The sequence below is a fragment of the Chiloscyllium plagiosum genome, unplaced genomic scaffold, assembly GCF_037043375.1.
Source record: "Chiloscyllium plagiosum isolate Xiang-an unplaced genomic scaffold, Cpla_swu_hap1 HiC_scaffold_34, whole genome shotgun sequence".
Taxonomy (NCBI): domain Eukaryota; kingdom Metazoa; phylum Chordata; class Chondrichthyes; order Orectolobiformes; family Hemiscylliidae; genus Chiloscyllium; species Chiloscyllium plagiosum.
The window spans coordinates 24,090,195-24,112,554 of record NW_028270172.1 but is presented as its reverse complement, the minus strand read 5'-3'; the positions used below and the strand labels follow the sequence as shown (position 1 = coordinate 24,112,554).

The following is a 22,360-nucleotide window of genomic DNA, read 5'->3' as shown; positions in this document are numbered from 1 at the left end:
TGGAGATGAAAGCCAAACTTGAGAGAGCAGTCTCATGGACTAGTCAAGTCTGACATATCAATACTAAGTGAACCAGACAACAACATCACGAAAGGTGGCAGCACCTCCTGCCAACTAGTCTGAGCCACTTGTGTATGCATGTGTAATGAGCTCAGAACCATGTGATTATGTGAGGCCCACCCACCTCTAAGCAGATGTGACACTGACCTTCATGGCCAGTGCTGAACATAGACTGATACTGGAGGATTCCATCCATAGATAGGATGGACGAGCCTGTGCAAGATAAAATATGCAAGGGAAAGAATGATCAATTTGGGGCACGAGGGGCCAATGTAGAGCACAGGTTGTTTGGCATCTGGGACTGCAGTGTGCTGTAATTGTTTATGAGCTATAGCTGCGCTGTTTGAAACCACAGAAAATGAATGCTTATTGATATTACTCTGTAGCTTTATGCCTTACTTCTTGTTAAACAGTTATGAAGTCAATTTTCGGCTGTCTGTGATTTTGCAGCTCTTTGATTTAAGAGAATGATCTGGTTTTGGGTTAAAGTTGCACTACACAATATTAATAACAAATTGTACACTTTAAAGTGGTTAATGGTTTCACTAAAACAGCCACTAGATGAATCCTATAAACATGATAATGATTTTAGTGCATTCTTTTCAGTACTCATATAATATTCTGTGACATTGTGCATCTGTGATCAGTGTTTAAGACTCTTCGAAAGTCTGGATTTCTACACTTGTATGAAAATTTTCTACTTTTAGGCCTAAATGGCTTAGGTCTCATTTTAAGGTTTTACCACCTTGACTAGAATCAACCCATAAAAGGAAGTTGTTTGTTCACCTATAGAACACCTTCATGGACCAAGTATTGGAGGTACTGAAAAACCTCACCCCAGCAACAACACTGTTTTGGGAAATAACTGTTTGATCATTTGATTTATTTATTGTTATATGGAATGGAATACAGTAAATATTCCAAGCGGTGGTGGAACAAATGTTTATGTTACTTAAAAGATTGTAATCATCCAGAGAATGCACCTTACACCTCGTAACTCCACCTCGTTAAACCTAAGTTCTTGAGATACTGTTCTCCTCAAAGAAGCAAGTTTTTTTCTTAAATGTTCAAAAACAATACGAAATCACTGAGATGGCCAAGTTAATTTTGAGCATATAGACTGGAAGCAGCCACATTAATACCTGGTCATTGAGGACTGGAAACTCATGGACACACTGATTTCCATTTCCCATCCATTCAGAAAAGATTTACAAGGATGCTGCCAGGCTTGGAGGGCTTGAGCTATAGGGAGAGGCTGAATGGGCTGGCGTATTTTCCCTGGAGCATTGGAGGTTGAGGGGTGACTTTATAGAGGTTTATAAAATCATGAAGGGCATGGATAGAGTGAATAGACAATATCTTTTCCCCAGGGTAAGGGAGTCTAAAACTAGACAGCCAAGTTTAAAGGTGAGAAGGGGGAGGTTTAAAAAGACCTAAAGGGCAACATTTTCATGCAGAGGGTGGTGCGTGTGTGGAATGAACTGCCAGAGGAAGTGGTGGAGGCTGATACAATTACAATATTTAGAGGCATCTGGATGGCCATATGAATAGAGAGGGTTGAGAGGGATATGGAAGTAAATTAATTTAGGATATCTGGTCAGCATGGACAAGTCAGACTGAATGCTCTGTTTCCGTGACGTACATCTCTATGACTCTAAATCACTTACTTTTAGTAGTGGAGGCAGGGTCATTGAATATTTTGAAGGCTGAATTGGATAGATTTTTGATTGACAAAGGAGTCAGTGAGTATAGGGACTATGTAGAAAGGCAGAGTTGAGGCTGCATTAGTTAAGCCATGATCTTATCAAATGGCAAAACAGCCTTTTGAATCTACAGCACAAATAGAGGCCATTCAGTCCAGCATGGCTGTACTATTTATTTCAAAGGAGTTTCCCAATTCATCCTACCATGCTGCTTTCCCCCCATAACCTAATACATTTTGCATCAAATTTTCATTTAAAAGCCTCAGTCCAGTACGCCCCTGGGAATGTCTGACAGGATTGGAACAAGTGAAGCTCATCTCCTCATGCAGGGTGTCTAGTGGCTTCTTAACCAGTTCAAAGCCGGAGAGTCCCAGGCATCTCATAGATCACTTATTTGCTAATTCAGTGAGGATGCAAGCAAGACCTCCTAAACTGAGAGAATCCGCTGAGTAAGCAGCATAATAAATTACCTATGGAAACAAAAATTGTTCTTTTTAATTCATACTTTGAATCTGAGCTCCTCTCACAATGACAGCATTTACTTTTCATCCTGTATTCCCTGAGAAATTAATGCTTAGATACAAGTGAGTAGTCTGCTAGGGCACTTAAAAAGGCAGCTAAGAGTCAGCCAATTTGGTGTGGCATGGGAGTCACAAAGTCCAGTTCAGACACGGATGACAGGCTTCCTTCCATAACAATGAAGCAGTTTGGTTTTTATGACAATCTGATAGTTTTACGGACACTTATTTTTATTGATACCATTCTTTAATATCCATGTTTATGTTCAAAACTTTACTTCAGATTCGACAAGTAACCAGGTAGGAACTGAATTTACATGGGTTTTGTCTAATAATGTAAGTATTGCATGCTAAATTTTACCTGAAATAAATAATTTTCTATTTATTTCACCCACTTCTTTCTGCTCATTCTTTGATGTTGCTGCTCCTAATGTGTTTGTTTCACTAGATACTCTCTGGTGTTACCTGGGTTGCACTCTGAAGTTATTTGAGCTTGGACACTGAGTGCTGGCCATGAGGTTATTACAGTCAAGTTTCTTCCAAAGCAATGCTGTCTGTTAGGCCTTTCAAGCCCAGAGTGCTGTTTTACTTTCTTTTTGTCTGTCTCTCTTTTTCTTTCAGTCATTTTCTTTCCTCCTCTTTCTCTCCTTGTGGTATTACTTTGAAGCCCACTACTGGTCCTCTGTTGTTTTTCTTGTTATTGCATGAACCTCAAAGGCTCGTGCATAGCAGCAGCTTCCAGAAGTATAGGCAATGGCTTGGCATGTCGATTTGTGTGTGCAGCTTCCCAGTTGCATAGCCGAGAGGGAACATTGCTGGCACCTTGTGATATCTACCACCTCTGCCAGTATGTGGTTTGGAGTAAAGGTTAGAACATAGAACAGTACAGCACAGGGACAGGCCCTTTGATTGTGCTGAACATGAAACCAAAATAAATTAATCCCTTCAGCCTGCCATTGGTCCATATCCCTCCATTCCTTTCCTATTCACGTGCTTATCTAAGATTCCCTTAAATGCCCATAATGTATCTGCCTCCACTACTAACCCTGGCAGCGCATTCCAGACTCCTACCACTCTCTGTATGAAAAAAACTTGCCCCTCACATCACCTTTGACCAGTGAACTTGTTCACTGCCATCAGTCCTCTTTTGCCCATGATCTGATACTTGTCCAGTGATCAGTGGTAGAGGATGTACTGTCATAGAGTTTTTAACAGAACAAGTATTGTTCTTACTTCACAAGATGGTTTATTGCACGATGGAAATAAGTAAAACCACATTACATGTCAGCATAACTATTAGGATTCTTGGGAATACAAATGCTCCATATGAGGACTTGAACTCACTATCTCCATGTACAGACTGTGTGTGACATTAACAGAGTAGGTAGAGCTCAGCGTAATATGAACATCAGCTCTCTCTGAGCCGTAATCTTATGCAACATTGAAAAAGACACTTGGAGTGGGTTATGGTTCCAAAGCACAGAGAGTCCTGCTTTGTCTACCATATGTAGCCATTTATTCATATGTGACATCAGACAGAGAATATTGGCAGTGTGTTCAACTTTGGAGGAAACGGCGACATAGCTGGTTTTCTTCTTATTCAATAACTATCCATACGAATTTTCCAGCACAAATTTCTATGAAGGAGAGGGAGCAGGAGCATTGAAATTGGAGATAACTACAAGCGACTTAAGCTCCAGAGTCTTGTATGACACCAGAATGGCTGTTCAGAGGCTCCACACACTCATGCAAAATTGACCTGCAATAATCTAGTTTACTACCTGGCACAGTGAGCCTGCAAACCTGAATTTATATCCAACCTTAAATGTATCAAAGCAGGCCAAGGCATTTCCCAAACGTGTTATCAATGAAACCAAAAACATTTTCAATCACTGAAGCACAGAAGGGGTAATCACGACAAGTAAACAAAATCTTAGACAAAGAGGTAGGTCTCAAAAGGCATCATGAAGGAGGAGAGAGACGGACAGAGGTTTACGGAAGAAATTCCAAAGCTTAGGATCTAGATAGTTGAAATACAAGCATCAAGGCGGCACGATGGCACAGTGGTTAGCACTGCTGCCTCACAGCGCCAGAGACCTGGGTTCAATTCCCGCCTTGGGAATTGCACATTCTCCCTGTGGGTTTCCTCCCACAGTCCAAAGATATGCAGGTTAGGTGAATTGACCATGCTAAATTGCCTGTAGTGTCAGGTGTAGGGGAATGGGTCTGGGTGGGTTGCTCTTCGGAGGGTCTGGGTGGACTTGTTGGGCTGTAGGTAATCTAATCTAATTGTGCAGTAATTGAAATCAGAGATGTGCAAAAGGTCAGAGTTGGTGGAGTAAGAGATCACGGAGGTTTGTAGGATTATAGAGATTAAAAAAGGTTAAAGTGGCTTTATGGATATCAGGAAATCCATCGTGCTCTGTAGTCACTGCAGTATTTTTGAAATGTGGTTGCTGACATTGAGTAGACAACCACAGTGGACAATATGCACAAACCAGGATTCCACACAAAAACCAACATCCCACAACAACAATGAGATAAACAGCGAGATAACCTGGTTTGATAATGGCAATTGAAAATTAAATGTTGGCCTGGTCAAAAGCAGAACACTGTTGTTTTCATCAGTGTTGGGATTGCACTCATTCTGTGGGCTGGCTTTTAAACCTGACCCTCTGAGCACCTAAATTGGAAGGGGACTAATATACTGGCAGGGAAATTTGCTAGAACTGCTCAGGAGGATTTAATCTAGTAAGGTTGTGGGGAGGGGGGGAAGGTGGGACTTAGGGAGATAGTGAGGAAAGAGATCAATCTGAGACTGGTACAGTTGAGAACAGAAGCGAGTCAAACAGTCTGGGACAAGGTAGGACTAATAAATTAAATTGCATTTATTTCAATGCAAGGGGTCTAACAGGGAAGGCAGATGAATTCAGGGCATGGTTAGGAACATGGGACTGGGATATCACAGCAATTACAGAAACATGGCTCAGCGATGGGCAGGACTGGCAGCTTAATGTTCAGGATACAAATGCTACAGGAAGGATAGAAAGGGAGGCAAGAGAGGAGGGAGAGTGGCGTTTTTGATAAAGGATAGTATTACAGCTGTGCTGAGGGAGGATATTAATGGAAATACATCCAGGATGGAACTGAGAAATAAGAAAGGGATGATCACCTTACTGGGATTGTATTATAGACCCCCTAATAGTCAGAGAGAAATTGAGAAACAAACTTGTAATGAGATCTCAGCTATCTGTTAGAAAAATAGGGTGGTTTTATGATAGGGGATTTTAACTTTCCAAACATAGACTGGGACTGCCATAGTGTTATGGGTTTAGATAGAGAGGAATTTGTTAAGTGTGTACAAGACAATTTTCTGATTCAGTATGTGGATGTACCTACTAGAGAAGGTGCAAAACTTGATCTACTCTTAGGAAATAAGGCAGGGCAGGTGACTGAGGTATCAGTGGGGGAGCACTTTGTGGCCAGCGACCATAATTCTATTAGATTTAAAATAAAGATGGAAAAGGATAGACCAGATCTAAAAGTTGAAGTTCTAAATTGGAGAAAGGCCAATTTTGATGGTATTAGGCAAGAACTTTCGAAAGCTGACTGGGGGGAGATGTTCGCAGGTAAAGGGACAGTTGGAAAATGGGAAGCCTTCATAAATGAGATATCAAGAATCCAGAGAAAGTATATTCCTGTCAGGGTGAAAGGGAAGGCTGGTAGGTATAGGAAATGCTGGATGACTAAAGAAATTGAAGGTTTGGTTAAGAAAAAGAAGGAAGCATATGGAAGGTATAGACAGGATAGATCGAGTGAATCCTTAGAAGAGTATAAAGGAAGTAGGAGTATACTTAAGAGGGAAATCAGGAGGGAAAAAAGGGGACATGAGATAGCTTTGGCAAATAGAATTAAGGAGAATCCAAAAAGTTTTTACAAATACATTAAGGACAAAAAGGTAACCAGGGAGAGACTAGGGCCCCTCAAAGATCAGCAAGGCGGCCTTTGTGTGGAGCCACAGAAAATGGGGGAGATACTAAATGAGTATTTTGCATCAGTATTTACTCTGGAAAAAGGTATGGAAGATATAGACTGTAGGGAAATAGATGGTGACATCTTGTAAAATGTCCAAATTATAGCGGAGGAAGTGCTGGATGTCTTGAAATGCATAAAGGTGGATAAATCCACAGGACCTGATCAGGTGTACCTGAGAACTCTGTGGGAAGCTAGAGAAGTGATTGCTGGGCCTCTTGCTGAGATATTTGTATCATCGATAGTCACACGTGAGGTTCCGGAAGACTGGAAGTTGGCAAACATGGTGCCACTGTTTAAGAAGGGTGGTAAGGACAAGCCAGGGAACTATAGACCAGTGAGCTTGACGTCGGTGATGGGCAAGTTGTTGGAGGGAATTCTGAGGGACAGGATGCACATGTATTTGGAAAGGCAAGGACTGATTAGGGATAGTCAATATGGCTTTGTACATGGGAAATCATGTCTCACAAACTTGATTGAGGCTTTTGAGAAAGTAACAAAGAGGATTGATGAGGGCAGAGCGGTACATGTGGTCTATATGGACTTCAGTATGGCGTTCGACAAGGTTCCCTTTGAGAGCCTGATTAGCAAGGTTAGATCTCACGGGATAAAGGGAGAACTAGCCATTTTGATGCAGAACTGGCTCAAAGGGAGAAGACAGAGGGTGGTGGTGGAGGGTTGTTTTTCAGACTGGAGGCCTGTGACCAGTGGAGTGCCACAAGGATCGGTGCTAGGCCCTCTACTTTTTGTCATTTACATAAACGATTTGGATGCGAGCATAAGAGGTACAGTTAGTAAGTTTGCAGATGATACCAAAATTGGAGGTGCAGTGGACAGCGAAGAGGGTTACCTCAGATTACAACAGAATCTGGACCAGATGGACCAATGGGCTGAGAAGTGGCAGATGGAGTTTAATTTAGATAAATGCGAGGTGCTGCATTTTGGGAAAGCAAATCTTAGCAGGACTTATACACTTAATGGTAAGGTCCTTGGGAGTGTTGCTGATCAAAGAGATCTTGGAGTGCAGGTTCATAGTTCTTTGAAAGTGGAGTCTCAGGTAATTAGGATAGTGAAGAAGACGTTTGGTTTGCTTTCCTTTATTGGTCAGAGTATTGAGAACAGGAGTTGGGAGGCCATGTTGTGGCTGTGCAGGACATTGGTTAGGCCACTGTTGGAAAATTGCGTCAATTCTGGTCTCCTTCCTATCAGAAAGATGTTGTGCAACTTGAAAGGGTTCAAAAAAGATTTACAAGGATGTTGCCAGGTTTGGAGGATTTGAGCTATAGGGAGAGGCTGAACAGGCTGGGGCTGTTTTCCCTGGAGCGTTGGAGGCTGAGGGGTGACCTTATAGAGGTTTACAAAATTATGAGGGGCATGGGTAGGGTAAATAGGCAAAGTCTTTCCCCTAGTGTCGGGGAGTCCAGAACTAGAGGGCATAGGTTTAGGGTGAGAGGGGAAAGATATAAAAGAGACCTATCGGGCAACTTTTTCAGACAGAGGGTGGTACGTGTATGGAATGAGCTGCCAGAGGAAGTGGTGGAGGCTGGTACAATTGCAACATTTAAGAGGCATTTGGAGGTATATGGGCCGGGTGCTGGCAGGTAGGACTAGATTGGGTTGGGATATCTGGTCGGCATGGACGGGTTGGACCGAAGGGTCTGTTTCCATGCTGTACATCTCTGTGACTCTATGACTCTAGTAGATTCTCCTGAATCCCGATGCTAATCTCCCCCCAAATAGAAGATGGAGTTTTAACTGTGTGTGATATTACTGACGAAGGCCAGCCTAGTTGACAGGCATGGCTTCAGATCAGGCTAGGAATAGACCAGAGGAGGCTGCAGGGGATACTCCCAGTTGTGGGAAGTGGGCTGCAGTCCCAGAGCGATTCTGATAAGGAAAATGGCTCAGAAATGTTTTTTTTTCAGTGGGATGGGCATAATTCCTTGAGAATTTATAATTTTAAGATCTCAGGATTCGGGCCCCTACTGTCAGATGAGGGATTGGAGAACTTGATAGTGGGGGTTACTTAGAGACGTGATGGGGATTGGTACGATGGGTACAGAGACCTACGAGGTGGTGAAGGTAGAATCCTGGGGGGAGGCAGAAGTCTCGTGGGGAAAGTCAAAGGGGAGGACAGGAGGGTGGGATGTCTGAGGTGCTGGTAAACCTATTACACCTTTTTGAGCCATTCTATGGCCGTGTTTAGCTTGAATGCCTCTGTTTTCTGCATCTCCCTCATTGCTAGAAGAAGCATTTAATTTATTTTGGCCATTACTACCCAAATCTCCTGAGACTGTAAAAACCATCTTTGTGAGACTCTGCCACACCTTATAAGCATTAAGGAGATCTGTTTGATCATCAGTGCATTTAAAAATGATATTATACACAAGAACATTACTGGGGGAACCTACTGGGGGTGAAGCAAGATAATACAATAAGCAGGAAGGTAACAAGGTTGTCAGAAAATAATTGAAGAGCCAAATAACCAGCTTTTATTGTCAATAATAAATTGATTCTATTAATCCTGTTTTTCCTCAAGTTAAAGTGTATCCATATTTGAATATCCACATGTGGTGACATTTCTTTTATATTTACCTAAATATAACTGCTTGTGTTTTTTTCCAGTTTCTCGGCAAGTTACCACTGAGGAAATAGATCTTGGAAGTGGCTGGAGGGGGCAATTGCTCTGAAAACTCAACAGGTAAGGAGAGGGGTCTCCTTTCACCCAAGTCAATAGAATACCGAAAGCAAGCCAGTCCGAGAGGCCTTAGAGTCAAGTGGATTATTTCTGTTCCTTTTTGGTATGATGCAAAAGTTGTGAAATGGTTGTGCCTACAATGGTTGAGTTGTCAATCCTACCTTCCTTTTCTTGACGTGGATGATTCCTTTTGGCTTTGAGCTGCACAGGCAACTGTTACTCTGTGTGTGATTCTCCAATCCCCCAGGGTTACTGGATGGATATGGATTGAAACTGTGTGGGGTGACATTGAAACTGACCTCAATGCCAATGATCTTGGCTGGCAAGGTTTTAAATACATTCTGGGGCTCAATGTTATTGTAATGTAAAGCCATTCAAATGCCTGGATCTTATAGTACTCGTCCTACACACCCAAAGGAATGTGTGCATTTCAAAATTTCTATCTCCACAGATATAAGAAAAAGCAGCAAAAAAGGCATGTGGTTCCTCCTCCTCATTATTGTTTGACATATAAATGCAATATAACCATCATCTTCAGAGCATAACAAGAGAGGAATGTGGATAGATGTCTTCAGAAATTAATGCAGCATTTGTATTAAAACAGAAAGAACTGATGAAACTCAATGTCATCCATGGACAGAGAAACAAATGCACTGAGAAACAAATACTTCTTTGAAAACTCAGCAGGTCTGGCAGCATCTGTAGAGAGCAAGCAGGTTTAATGTTTTAGATCCAGTGTTCTGTAGCACATGACAGGCTTCAGATATCCTAAAGAGTCTGTCAGCCAATAAAGCACTCTTTGGAGTGCAGTGAATGTTATCACGTAGGAAATTAGGGAAGGCAATGGCCTAGTGGTATTGTCACTGGACTGTTCATTCAGAGACCCAGGTAATGTTCTGGGGACTTTAGTTCAAATCCTGCCACAGCAGATGCTGGAATTTGAATTCACCGTGGGTGGCACAGTGGCATAGTGGTTAGCACTGCTGCCTCACAGCGCCAGAGACCTGGGTTCAATTTCTGCCTCAGGCGACTGTCTGTGTGGAGTTTGCACATTCTTCCCATTTCTGCATGGGTTTCCTCTGGGTGCTCCGGTTTCCTCCCACAGTCCAAAAATGTGCAGGTTAAGTGAATTGGCCATGCTAAATTGCCCGTAGTGTTAGGTGAAGGGATAAATATAGGGGAATGGGTCTGGGTGGGTTGCGCTTCGGCGGGTTGGTATGGACTTGTTGGGCCGAAGGGCCTGTTTCCACACTGTAAGTAATCTAATCTGGAATTGAGTGTCTAATGATGACCATGAATCCAGTGTTGATTTGTCAGGTAAAACCCATCTCGTCCACTAATGTCCTTCAGAGAAGAAAATTGCCATCCTTACCTGTTCTGGCCTAAGTGACTCCAAACCCACAGCAATGTGGTTGACTCTTAAGTGCCCTTTGGGCAAATAGGAATGGGCAATAAATGCTGGCTTAGCTAGCGACATCCACATCCTGGGAATGAATTAAAAAAAAATATAGCAGCCTGTTTGGGTCCAACACAGCCCCCAGTTGGTGAGTGCAACATGTACCTGACCCAAGAAGTCTAGGTGGATCCAAAGTTGAATTTGTCACTGAGTTAATTGATTTCAGCCAGAGCAGGATTAAGAAGCACACTAAAGCAAATTAATGGAGCAGAGGAAAAGGAGATGAGGTCACGGTGGATTGAATGCTGTGATCTGATCCACTAGTGGGCATTTTTGTTGAGCTGAAAGTATGCTTTATTTTAGTTTCCACTCAGGTTTCCTTCAGAATGCTTTCTATTGTTGCAGAAATTTGAACCTGAAGTCACTGGAGCAAAAGCATTGGCATCGAGTCAAGTCATAATTTGCATTGCAAATTCTCATTTTGGTTTCAGTGGATGGAACTAGATGTAAATTTGATGAGCTCTGGATCTGATGACAATGAACCATTTTTAACTCATTGACTGGCATAAACCCTTCTCTATACTGACTCCCAGTCCAGCAAATTCTTAATTTTCAATCTCGTTTTCAAAGCTCTCTATGGCCTCAGCACAACTATTGCTGTTAACCTTCCAATCTGTAGATTTTGCACTCTCCTAATTCTGTTATTGCTGATTACCTTTGGTCCACTACTGGTGGCTTCAGAATTTGTTCATTGAATCTCCAAGCCTCTCATCCTTTCAGGCCTCCTTTAAGATGCAACTTAAAACTTACAGTTGACCAAGCTCTTGGCCATCTCCCCTTATAGTTCAGTATCAGATTTGGTCAAGATGAGTGTAAAGTGCCTTTCAGGGATCTTTTGCAGAGGCCTCACCTTCATCCCCCTACACTCCTGGATCAATGAGTTTGACACGTGGCTAGACACCGAGCATTTCTTCCGCCGCCTTCGCCTCCGCGCCTACTTCTTCAACAACCAACTCCGCCCCCACGACCAACTCCACCCCCACGACTAACTCCGCCCCCACAACTAACTCCACCCTAACTCCCAGCTCCAGCCCCACACCAGGGTCCCAGCTCCCAGCCCTGCTGTATTTTCACCATCCCTCCAGACCTCCCCCTCTCTGAGGATGAACGATCAGTCCTCAGCAGAGGCCTCACCTTCATCCCCCTACACTCCCGGATCAATGAGTTTGACACACGGCTAGAAATCGAGCATTTCTTCCGCTGCCTCGCCTCCGGGCCTACTTCTTCAACCACGGGATGAATGTAGATTTCTCCAGCTTCCTCATTTCCCCTCCCCCCACCTTATCTCAGTCCCAACCCCTGGATTCAGCACTGCCATCTTGACCTGCAATCTTCTTCCCGACCTCTCTGCCCCCACCCCCTCTCCGGCCTATCACCCTCACCCTCACCTCCTTCCACCTATCGTATTCCCAGCGCCCCTCCCCCAAATTCCCTCCCCCCTACCTTTTATCTCAGCCCGCTTGGCACACCAGCCTCATTCCTGAAGAAAGGCTTATGCCCGAAACGTCGATTCTCCTGCTCCTCGGATGCTGCCTGGCCTGCTGTGTTTTTCCAGCACCACACTTTTCAACTTTCAGGGATCTTACTGACATTAAAGTTGCTATATAAATGTAACCATGATTGTACTTCAGATTTCCTCCTCTTCTCTCTTTAAATGTTAATGCAGACTTCCCAAGTCTTTGTAAACTGACGTGGCTTGCAAGCTGCAAATGAGCATTGGAAATCCACTGGCATTTGGATAATTTTCAACCAGACCTTTTCAGTCTGCAAATCCTTTGATAATCTATTGGCTCCTGCAGGAGAAATGTTACCAGTGCAGCCCTGTATTGTTCCAAACTGTCCATTCTTCATTCTTGACGTACAATGATAAGGTCAGTAGGCAGTCTGATTGTGTAAATCAGCATGGCTGAGCCAAGTTCTGTCCTTACCAATAAGTGTTTTTGGTGAGTGATCAGGAGGGAGAATCTCGGCTGACTTTCCAATTTGCATACACTCATTTATTCCGTCAGAAATAGCTACCAAAGCAAAGAATGAATCTGGGGCTCATTTAGCTCATTCTGGGTCAGCAGTATGTTGAGATTTATTTGGACTCATGGATGACCAAGGGAGTTAGATTCCACTTCTGTTTTATCTAAAGATAAAAATTTATAATAATGTTTTATTTTACCTCAATGATAGTATCTCCTAACTCTAAATCTCTTCCAGTTCAAAAAGGCTCTGAGATTTCTGCATTCCTCCAAAATCTGGCCTCTTACGCATCCCCAATTTCCTTTATTCCACCAATAGGTTACCCTGGGCCATAATGTCTGCATATCCATCATTCACCTTGCACTCTCTAAAAGACACTCCTTAAAACAAATTGCTTTAAACTGAGATTCCAGACAGTTGACGTAACATCTCTTTATGTGGCTTTTTTTTGTTTGATATCGTTCCTGTGAAGTACCTTGAGATGTTTGATTGCTTTAATGGTGCTTTGTGAATACAAATGTTTGTTTCTGTCTTAGTTGGAATTGAAAAGGAAATGATATCAATTTCATAAACATTCACGATTAAAGTGCCATAGCTGTAATTACCCACAACCGGATGTTGTTGCTTGTTTAATGAAAGTTTGTGAACAGTGACTGGTCCAAAGGTTACCAAGGAATTTGGATCTTGTTCAGAGCTACCAGTGTCAGGAATATTTCCTTTCAGAAAATATTCCAGAATGGTGGCTTAAGTTTTGCCTTTTCTTTGGTCAGATAAACGTTCATATTTCAGTTGATTCCAAGGGTAGAGCCAGTCTCTTTGGATTGCAGGTAAGTAGAGAGTCTAGTTCAGCTCATTAAACTCTGCGTAAATTGTGTCAGCACAAAGACTGATTTAGCGGCGCTGTGAAAAGTCTTTTGTATTTGTAGTACACTTCATGGAATAATTGTCTCAGACAGAAAAAAACATAAGATGCTGCGTCAATCTGTGCTTCATTACCCCGTGGGAAATATTCATTTACAATTTGTTAGCTGTACGACTCTTGTATTAACCTGCTCAGTGTAGGGTGCAATAATTGACATTGAGAAACATTTCAAAGATTGAGAAGTTGAAGTAAAAATGATTGTTTAGTAGGAAGCAAATGTCAAAATCAATTGCAGAAAACAAATAGCGTGACCCAAGTTTATCAGCAGAGGTAAATACATTATTTGTATTTTTTTAAATAAAAATGAAAAGTTGCATATTTGTTATGAGTTTAATATAGGAAATGTTTGCTTTTGGTGAAAGTACTCCTTGGCTCATTGCTGATGCTTCATCCTGAACTGTGCTTCTTGGAACCTTTTATTCCCAAGGGCAGGTTTAGGAATAAGTCCTATGTCTACCTCAGCTGGTACCACAACGAAACTCATGCTGTTGGACGTCATTTTGGAGCACATTTTTGCTGGTTCGGAATGCTAATGCATAATGAGAGAAGATTCTCATTAATGCATCAATGCTCAGAAGCAATAACTGTGTGGAATTATCCCTCCCAGTAAACATTAGAGAATGTTAGTCAGTGGCATTGATATATCTGAGTTTGAATATTTAAGTTTGTGTTGAATTTGGCGTGTGGAGAGATATGGGTAGTAGACCTGTGATTGGGGAGAATGTGGGTGCAAGGAGACTATGAGGATAGGGAGTTAAGACAAAAGATAAATGGGAGAAAAATAAATCAGTACACTGCTTAACATGGAGAAACTATAGGTTAGTGAGCACTGGACAATGTAGCCACTAATTTCCTAGTGTTGTGCAGAGTCTGTTTATTGGAATATGTAGTCCTTTTAAGGCTTCTACGTAACCCCACATGCTCATGTGCTAAAGCCATCATTTTTGCATGCAATCCATTTGTCTTGTGCATAGAAAGTTCTGAACTAGTGCACGACCACACTAGATGCATTTTAGAGGGAATGGTGATAGTGGATGAATGACACAAAACTTGGAAGCATTGTAATATGTAAGGAAGGTAGTTAGATCTTCAAAAGGATAATGTAGAATGTCACAAGGACGGCACCTTGAAAACTTGACAATTGCACCACCTCAAAGGACAAAGGCAACAAATGCATGGGAGCACCAATATTCTCAGGTTTCCCTACAGCCACACACCATCCTGGCTTTGAACTATATTACCTTTGCTTATCAAAATCCAGGAACTGCCTTCCTAATAGCACTATAGTTAAACAGAGAAGGCAAGTGGGTAAGGGCAGAAGGATGTCAGTAAATGGGTGAAGTGTGGCATATATGAGTGGGTAGGTGGATGCTGGATGGGTGGGTGGGTGATGGTTAGAGTGACAGGTGGTTGAGAGTTGTCGGAGGGCCAGTGGGTAAATAAGTAGAGTGATAGGTAGATGAGGCAGTGGCCTGGTTAGTGAGTCAAGTGGATAGGGAAATAGGGTGGCAAGTGTGTGAGGGAGTAGGGTAGTAGATAGATGGGCATTGATGGGCAGAGGATGAGTGAGAGAGTTAAGTTGGATTGTGGGTGGGGGTTTGGATGTTTGGGAGGTGTTGGAGGTTTGGGTTCCTAGTCTAGTGGTGGAGTGTATTGTCGGTTTGCTTTAGTGGATAGTTTGGTAGTGGGCTGGGATCTTGGATCAGGTTGGGTGGGTTGAGTCAAGTTGGGTCAGGGGATGTAGTCATGTGGTGAGGTGTAGTCATCAGTTCAGGGATAGTTACGTAAAGGTGCAGGAGACGAGTTATGTGTTAGGTGTTTAATTGAGGCAAATTGGGAGGTAGTAATGTTGGGTTGATGGGAGTGATCTAGTTATGTTGGGTAGTTAGTCAGGTGATGTGGAAACAGTTGTTCCAGTTTGTAGTGTAGTTGGGTATAGTTGGCAGGCAAGTGGTAGTTGGGATGAATTGGTGGGGGATGGGTGGTCCCACTTGAATAGTTATTCAGGAGTTAGAAGTGGTTTTCATCCAGGTAAAACTTCCTGGACAAAAATTCAGTTCAGTAGCCTCCAAAGTCTACACTTCTAAGCCAGAGTTAGAATCATTCTCAAAGATTTCCAGACATCGGGTACTTGCTCATTAAACATTTAAACTTCCTGGGGAAGTTCTCTCACAGTCAGTACTTTGAGAAGTCCCAGGAATTCCCCATGTACATTATTCAGGATACATTCAGTCTCTGACTATCTGGACACTGGAATATCTGAAGGTGACAAGAGAGCTTGACAGCATGATTAAAAAGGAGAAAGTGAGGACTGCAGATGCTGGAGACCAGAGTTGAAAAATGTGGTGCTGGAAAAACACAGCAGGCCAGGCAGCATCCGAGGAGCAGGAGAATCAACGTTTCGGGCATAAGCCCTTCTTCAGAAATGAGGCTGGTGTGCTAAGCGGGCTGAGATAAAAGGTAGGGGGTAGGGAATTTGGGGGAGGGGCGCTGGGAATACGATAGGTGGAAGGAGGTGAGGGTGAGGGTGATAGGCCGGAGAGGGGGTGGGGGCGGAGAGGTTGGGAAGAAGATTGCAGGTCAAGAGGGCGGTGCTGAATCCGGGGGTTGGGACTGAGATAAGGTGGGGGGAGGGGAAATGAGGAAGCTGGAGAAATCTACATTCATCCCGTGTGGTTGGAGGGTTCCTATGTGGAAGATGAGGCGCTCTTCCTCCAGGCGTTGTGTAGTCAGGGTCTGGTGATGGAGGAGGCCAACGACCTGCATATCCTTGGCAGAGTGGGAGGGGGAGTTAAAGTGTTCGGCCACGGGATAGTTGATTTGGTTGGTGCAAGTGTCCCAGAGGTGTTCCCTGAAATGTTCCGCAAGTAGGCGGCCTGTCTCCCCAATGTAGAGGAGACCACGTCGGGTGCAACGGATACAGTAAATGATGTGTGTGGAGGTGCAGGTGAATTTGTGACTGATATGGAAGGATCCACTGGGGCCTTGGAGGGAGGTGAGAGGGGAGTTGTGGGCGCAAGTTTTGCACTTCTTGCGGTTGCAGGGGAAGATGCCGGGAGTGGAGATTGGGTTGGTGGGGGGGTATGGACCTGATGAGGGAGTTGCGGAGGGAATGGTCTCTCCGGAACGCTGATAGGGGTGGGGATGCTGCCTGGCCTGCTTTGTTTTTCCAGCACCACATTTTTCAAGCATGATTAAAAAGGCTCACAGCATTCTGAGCTTTATAAATTGGGACATAGGTATAAATATGTACAAAATCAAGATACAGGTATATGTAAAACAGTATAAGAAACATTGATTCAGAGACAAATGGGATTCTCAGGGAGAAACACGTGGAGAGGATAGTCTAACAGTAAGGTTAGAGAATGGTATAACTCACCTTAATGTGTATAGTTGTATTTATGTTAATACGCAGTAAACAGAGTTCTGAAAAAGCCTAAGCCTGAAAAGAACTCTTTTCCTTCCTATTTCAACAGCAAGATTAGAACCTGGTGTGGCACAGTTGATTGTGTATATGTAGTTGTATTTTGTATTGCTCTATAATAAACAGAGTTCTAAAGAAGCCAAATCCTGAACAGAATTCTTGGCCTTGCCTTCTCCTTGAACATTCGGTCTCCAACCCAAACTCTTATGTCTGGACATGAAACCACATGACAAGTCACTAGGATCTGGAATGCAGTGCCTGAAAGTGTTTTGGAGGCAAATTCAATCAAGACTGAATTAGATTATTACCTGAAAGGGAAGAATATGCAGGGCTACGAGGAGAAAAGAGGGAAGTGGCACAAAGGCAAATTTCTCCATCGAAGACCCAGTAATGACATCGTGGAGTAAGTGGCCTCCTTCTGTGCTGTAGCCATTATTCCATAATTCATTCAAGTGCTGATACAGGCAGCAAATGTCAAGTCTCTCAGGCTCTTTCTTCACCACATGGGTTCTACTAATTTTCAACTGAGTTCTCTGTATATTCTTGGAGAGAAATGCAATATTCTGTGAACATTTAAATACATCCATCTTTCTTCGAAGTTGAGAAACATTAATGTGATAATCAGCTGCTCAAATTTGTGTACAGTGAGAGTAGGGTCAATGCTTGTAACTCTGTGAGCTCCAAGTGGATTGCCATCTGTTGTGTGCTATCAGTTTCAAATGAGTGTGGTAGCATATGATAATAGAGCTGTAAACCTGTGCAGGGTTCAAGGGCTGTTTGATGCATGGAGATTTATTACCTGTGTCCTGAATGACTATGTAGATTCCAGCTGTTTAGTTACTTCACAAAACATTGCTGTTGTCATTGATACAGGCTGTCTTATTATTGGAGACGTTAAGTGTCAAGTTCCTTTATTTAGATTGTAGAATCATAAAGTGCTGAAGGAGACAGTTTGGCCCAAAGCTCCTATACTATCAGTTTTGAAACAGCTATCTACTTGTTTGCCATTAGCCCTGTAATTTTCTATCCTTCATTTGAAAATTACTTTTGAATCTGCTAATATTACCCTTGCAAGCAGAGAATTCTGCACCTCAATAACACAGTACAGGAAAAAATTGTCATTGCCTTCCCCCTTGCCTTTTTGCTAATGTTCACTGGGTTTGATCCATACTGTAATCCAAACTATTTATTCCAGTAAAATTCTACATTATTTTGAATACCCATTAAACCTCCTCTGATGTTCTAAGGAGGATAATCCCAATTTCTTCAGTCTTTTCACATAACTGATATCCTACATTGCCAGTAACATCTGGGTAAACCTCTTCTGAAACCTTTCAAAGGTCTTGATATCATTCCTAAATGTGGTGCTGAGAAGGCCCACAGTCCTCCAGCTGAAGTCGCACCAGTATTTTATAAATGTTTAGTTGCACTGAGAAATAGTGTTGCATTCAATGGCTGAAATTGGACTCTTTCACATCCTTGGGTTAGAGAGAAGAAAAATCAATCAGGATTTCTTCTTGATGCTACTTTGTGATAAAATGGGAAAATGTGAATCTGCTAGTGAGCTGATATCAAAATTAGATTTGTGCTCCTGGGTAAACACAAGTACTGGTTTGTTAATAAGCAATTGAATTCACTTTCAGGCGTTTTGATAAATTGCAATGGAAGGAAATACTTTTAACGCAAGAGGATGTAATGAAATGTAATTGCTGCAAACTGCTTACTTCCATCAGGGGCCATCTAGTGGTCAGTTGATAATATTTTCTAATTGACTTGTTCAGAGATGTTATTACACACTTAAGGAATAGGTGGAACTTGAAGCCAAGTCTTCTGGCCCATAGGTAGGGACACTGCCACTGTACCGCAACAGTCTTCCAACATGAAAGTAGGCATTTTCTAATCAATCCCTTCAGAAACATTGTTACGCATCTCTGGAGTGAGTGGGACTTGAACTAGAGAATTATTAGCCCAGCAGCAGGGCCACTATTACTGCACCTCTGCAGACCTTCCCCCGCTTGCCAATATTAGAGTACCATACATACCAACACTCAAACGGATGATAAGCCATGTGTGACTTACTTCAGGTCAATTGATACATTTCGAACTAACCCCAAAATGATCTCTGAATCTGCCAGTCATATAAAAAGAGAATAATCCTTTCATCCACAAAGCGCTACCATTGTTCAAATCACCATTTAAAAAGACAAGGGAACTGATTTTGTCCTGAGCAATAAAGCTGTATCCCCACCTCTTGTGAGCTAAGGTGACGGTTTTTGTGTGTTCCCATTTACAGAGATGGGACCATGTTTCAACCATAATACCCAGCTTGCTCCTGGAAGTGAATGCATCTAATGGAGGTTGACTCTTCATTCACAGAGGGTCTGTTGAGGTTAAATCTGTGTTCAAAAGCAATCAAAAGGTTTTATTCTTGTTGCAGGAGTCTTTATATGAAAATATGCAGTTCAGCTCACCTACTGTCCTTCTCAAAGGTATTCATCACATTATGAGACAGCTCTGAAAAGGGGAGCAAGATTCACAGCTTGATAAAGAATGCTTATCCTGAAATATGAACAAAATGATTAATTTCTGCAAAACAGTGAAATCCTTCCCCAACTGAGGAATGCGGCACATATGTAGTTTTACAGGAATTGGCTGCAACTGTTTCTTGAGCATTGTAAATTATATAGCATACCAGGTCTTTGGAAGCTGGACACTTTTAATGATGACTGGTAATTAAGTTGATACAAACTTTTGGTTTTATATTTAAAGGTGAAATGGACAAGCGCAAGAACAGATGAAAACAATTACACAATTGCCCAAAATCGGTACAAATTTATTTTGCCAAGGTTGGTCAGTTTTTAGCTGCAGTACATGGCTGAAAATTGGTTTTGTAATATGTTGTAATATGTTTAAAGTGTTTAAAATACAAACTCCCTTCAGATATGTGTTCTTGACCTCGCTCTTGTTAAAAAAAGTGGAGTAGCCTGAGGCACCTGATATTTATCAGTAAATCAGTATGTTTAATTTTAACTATTGTGTTAGATTAATTTTGCATATTGTACTTTTTTGGGGGGTTATGATCTGGAATGTACTGCCTGAAGGGTGACTGCAGCAGATTCAATAGTAACTTTCAAGAGGGACTTGGGTAAATAAAATGAGACTAAAAATGCGTAATGCATCTTTGTTCTTTTGAAGCATAAAATTGTATCTAATGAGCGTTAAAGTTCCAAAAAAAAATTAAGACGTTAGTTCTAAATTAACCACCAATTAGGAAAATTCCCAAATCCCATAAACTAATCAGTGCAAGATTACAATCGTTCAGCATGATTTCAAAACATATTTTTATCAGGTTTCTGAGCCTAACTTGATGTTTGATGCCTTCAGATTCTTGTCAGAATGACAATGCTAATCAAAAAGCAGAAGTAATAGAGTAAACTATGTGGAACTAAGGGGAGGAATTTCTGAATCTGTGCAGCTTGTCTGAATGTCTTTCCCAAAAGACTAAGTGAACAAAACGGCAGATCAAAGAGTACAATCGAAGCCTTTATCTCAGAACCAAAAAGACTTTTATGTCTCCCAGCTTTGGGCCTGCTCCAAGATTCTGTACAGAGCAGTCAGCTGACATATCGGATAGATCTGTACATTATTTACACACTAATTCACTCTACTTGTCCTTTCCTCCTCCAAAATAGAAACTTAACAAAATTGCTTCAATGATCCCAGAGGAATATTTCCCTTGCCTGTTTTTTTTTCCATAATGTTTTATTTTGCACGGACAGAAATTTAAACGTAACATTCCTTTAACTTGTTAAATACCCAAGTGGGTTGATCAGACAGATACAACTTGCTGTGAAACCTGAGTTAAACCAGATAGCAATAAATGGTCTTATGGCCCTTCTGAGTCAGAAGGCCAAAAAAGCTTCAGGTTCCACCTGCTCCAGAGGTATGTCTGAAGAGGTTAGTTATAAAGATCTAAATACTATATACAGTATAAGTCCTGACCCCACACCAATTTAACTCAGATTATTCAAAATGATAAGTGGTTCAGAGCCATTGTTGGTTTACAAATTTGTCCATTAATATTTGATGGAGGGATGTAAAATGGGACCTGAAGTAAGTAGTTGATTCCTAGGAGTAGGAAAAAGGAGAATTTTCACCCCGTCCCTTAAATGGCTTGCTTACCATTGTAAGGCAGTCCGTGAAAACATGGACAGTTTGCTCCAGTTAAGAGTGTGCGAATTTCTATCATTATAATTTCTTTCAAAGTGCATGATAAACAAAAACAGGGCTTGTGCTTTTTCCTTCATACATGAGATATGGACAGTGTTGCCAAGACTGGCAGTAACTCAAATTAGGTAAAAACAATGACTGCAGATGCTGGAAACCAGATTCTGGATCAGTGGTGCTGGAAGAGCACAGCAATTCAGGCAGCATCCGAAGACAGGCAAAATCGACGTTTCGGGCAAAAGCCCTTCATCAGGAATAAAAGCCCTGATGAAGGGCTTTTGCCCGAAACGTCGATTTTGCCTGTCTTCGGATGCTGCCTGAATTGCTGTGCTCTTCCAGCACCACTGATCCAGAATCCAGTAACTCAAATTAGTCATGCATTGCCTTCTTCAACTGTTCCTTCAATATTTTTAGGTAGGAAGTTCCAGGATTTTGAACGACTGATGAAAACAGTATACACTGTATATGCCCAAACCAGGATGGTGTGTGACTGGAGGACAGCCTGGAATGATGGTTTTCCAATATATCCTACTGCTTTTCTGTTTCAAGTTGGTGGAGATCACTTACTTGGAAAATGCTGCTGAGGAAATCCTGGGGATATGCTCCAACACATAGAGTCATGCAGCACAGAAACAGACCCTTCAATCCAACTCGTCCATGCCAACTAAGTTTTCCAAACCAAAACTAGTCCCGTTTGCCTGCGTTTGGTCCAAATCCCTCTGAACCTTTTCTATTCAAGTTGCCCCTCAAGTCCCTTTTAAATCTTTCTCCTCTCACTGTAAAAATATGCCCTCTAGTTTCGAACTCCCCAACCCTAGGGCAAATACCTTTTCTGTTCAACTTAACTCTACCCCTTGTGACTTTATAAATCTCTATAAGGTCACCCCTCAATCTCCTATGCTCTAGTGAAAGAAGTCACTGCCTATCAAGCCTCCACTTACAATTCAAACCCTCCAGTCCAGGTAACATCCTAGTGAATCTTTTTTAACCCTCGCCAATTTAATAATATCTTTCCTATAATAGGATGACCAGACACAGTGCTCCAAAATTGTCCTCACTAGTGTCCTGTATAACTGCAACATGATGTCCAACTCCTAAAACGAAATAGTCTGAGTGAAGATAAACATGCCAAATGCCTTTTTAACCACTCTGCCTATGATGCGACCTACAAAGAACTATGTACCTGAACCTCTTGGTCTCTCTGTTTGGCAACACTCCCCATGAGACCCTACCATTAGCTATGTAAGTTCTGCCCTGCTTTGTTTTACCAAAATGCAGTACCTTGCATTTATCCAAATTAAACTCCATCTGCGACTCCTCCTCCATCTGCCACTCCTTGCTCCATTGGACCA

At 42.1% G+C, this 22,360-nt stretch overlaps 1 long non-coding RNA gene across 1 annotated transcript in view; it reads left to right on the top strand.

Moving 5' to 3' along the window:
• Positions 1-22,106, top strand: part of LOC122564456 (uncharacterized) — a 127,662-nt gene extending 105,556 nt beyond the window's left edge. The window contains exons 3-5 of the long non-coding RNA XR_015752840.1: positions 8,939-9,014; positions 19,551-19,627; positions 21,423-22,106. This is a non-coding gene — a long non-coding RNA (uncharacterized LOC122564456). The remainder of the gene's footprint in view (positions 1-8,938; positions 9,015-19,550; positions 19,628-21,422) is intronic.
• The last annotated feature ends 254 nt before the right edge of the window (positions 22,107-22,360 follow it).